Here is a 2419-nt window from a genome sequence, read left to right on the forward strand (position 1 = left end):
TTATGAAAGTGAGCTCTCTCCAATGCACTTGCTCTGTCCCGCTGCGTGATGTCCTCCCTGGTGACCAGGCCACGTTCCTGGACATCCCAGTCTCCAGAGCCAGGGGCTAAACAAACCTCCACCCTTCATGAATTAGCCAGCCTGTGGTAATGGGTCACAGCAACACAGAACAGACTGAGACATAACCAGGCCCCAGCGGGTGGCTCAACTAAAGGAATACTGCACACTCAGTGGAGACAGGATGTGATTTAGTTAACTCGGAACCTGCTGCAGACAAGAATGTTACCCCCGACCCACTCACAATGGGACAGCCCAGTTTGGTTATCAGAGGGCCTCTGGGGTGTGGAGACTGGCAGTGGATCGTGACAGGCTCAATGCCAAGATTCTACCTGCTGTGCAAGATACTGTCACCGTCATTGAAACAGTGGCACCCCACCCTGGAGCTGGGGACATTGACAATGAGCTGACTAGACCTGGTCGGGCCTCAGCCCTGTTGAAGTACAGGGCCCAGCACATCAGGTGCACCCTCTGGATGTCCCTTGGGTGGGAAGCCAAAGAAGCACCCCAGGTACAATCAGGCCAAATGCTGGGCCTTGGGACACTAGTAGGATGAGGCCCGGCAGGTGGTGGACCTCTGACAGTGGAGACAGCGTGTACGTACCTGGCACTCCTTAGTCCTTCTTGGTCAGTGTGTCCTGCAAAGCCACCGCCTTTGAAAGTGGCCCTGTGCAGCAGCAGGGCTCGGAAGCCACTCTGAGCCAGAGCACATGCACTGCCCTTGAACCTGTATAGCAGGCTGCTCCACAGACTGGCAGGAGCCCCAAACCTCTTGGTGTCTAACTTCTTCCCAGTCTCCCATGCAGGTGCAGGGGAAGAGCAGCCAGGACACGAACTGGCACCCTATGGGACGCCAGCACCACAGGCTGAGGCTTAACCTGCTGTGCCACAGCACCCCCCCCCACCCCGCGCGCCCAGGGGTCTTTGACTGATGTCTCTGGTAACAGGAAACGGCCAATGGGGTGGTCTGTCTGCAGAACAGCTAGGGTTTGGTTTTCGGTTATCCTGCTGTAGCTGGGGCAACCTCTCGGGAGCTGTAGAGACTATGGGAGACATCCAGGGCAGGCTCACCTTCTTGGTTACAACAGCAGGGCCCTGGAAGGGGTTTTTCTTTGACCTCTTCAGCAACGTCTCCCCTAGGTGGCTGGGATCCTGGACGCTGGGGGGCCTGGCCATCCTCTTGTGGTGGCGGGTCCTCCTGGGTCTCGTGATCAGAATTCCAGCAGTGGTGCACAGTGTGGCACCGAGGTTGTCTCAGTCAAGGTGTCTCATGGATCTGAGAAGCAAACCTCTGCCTCCAGCTCTAGCTGGCTTTGCTCAAGGGGTATCCGGGTTGTGGGTGGACTGCAGGAACAGACCCGCATGGCCTTGTCTGATGCCTGGAGTCAGCCATCTCCTGGGGTACAAGACCCATCCAGGATGTTTCTGGGGTCCCTGGGCCTCAGTGTGGCGTGGGGCACGGGCGGACGAGGCTCCGCTCGCCTCGGGCGGCTTCTCTGAGTCTTACGGGGCCTGGCTCACCGTGAGTCCCGGGCTTCGGTTGTCCATTGCTGCCCATCTGTGAGTGATAGAAGTCCTTCCCTTCAACCCGTGTGAGTTCGGCCTCACTGCACCCGGGGAAGCGGCAAAGGCAGGCAAGCAGAGCCCATGGAGCCTGCTTGGAGGGTGGCGATGCCCCTGGCCCAGCCGCCTCGCTCTCAGCCACTGGTAAGTAGCAGTGGGACAGGGAAGTGGGGGAAGGCATGGAGGTGCTGCTCTCCCCTTTCCTGAAAAGCAATCCTGGCCTCGGGGAGCAGCGCTGCACCCCAGAACAACTCAGGGAGAGGTCTCCCCTCCCCGCCTCCACCCTTGCTTCCTCCAGAGGAAAGGTCGTCAAGGTGACCGCCAGTGACCTTGCTGGGGACCTGGGGGCCCGCTCTGTGAGACAGCGAGGAGGGAGCTGTCTGCTGCCCTGGCACCCCGCCCCGCCCCCACCTGCTCAGACTGCAAGGTCAGGGAGGGCGGGGCTGCTTCTGCCAGACCTGACACCAGCCCCAGGAGGCTTGCCGCCTCCTCCGAGCCCACCCATGGCTCCTCTGTCTCTTTGATCTCTGACTGGGATCCCTGAGTCCCAGAGCCTTGTGCAGGTGACTCCACCCTCTGCCTCTTTCCTTGCCTACCTGGAGGTCATTCCCGTGTGGGAGACGGCAGCTCTAGAGAAGGCACTGGGTGAGGGAGGCACTCTCACGTCTGTTAACGCTTTACCCAGGGCCGGGCCCTGGGCCACTCGGGAGGGGAGGTGAACCGAGCTGGGGGCCCCACCTGCTGACACCTACCCGTGTGCTTCTCCCAGCTTTCTGGGCGTGATGAGAAGGTTCGTTTT

Source organism: Oryctolagus cuniculus, chromosome 7 (genome assembly GCF_051225735.1).
Source record: "Oryctolagus cuniculus isolate XC-2025 breed Fujian yellow rabbit chromosome 7, ASM5122573v1, whole genome shotgun sequence".
NCBI classification, from domain to species: domain Eukaryota; kingdom Metazoa; phylum Chordata; class Mammalia; order Lagomorpha; family Leporidae; genus Oryctolagus; species Oryctolagus cuniculus.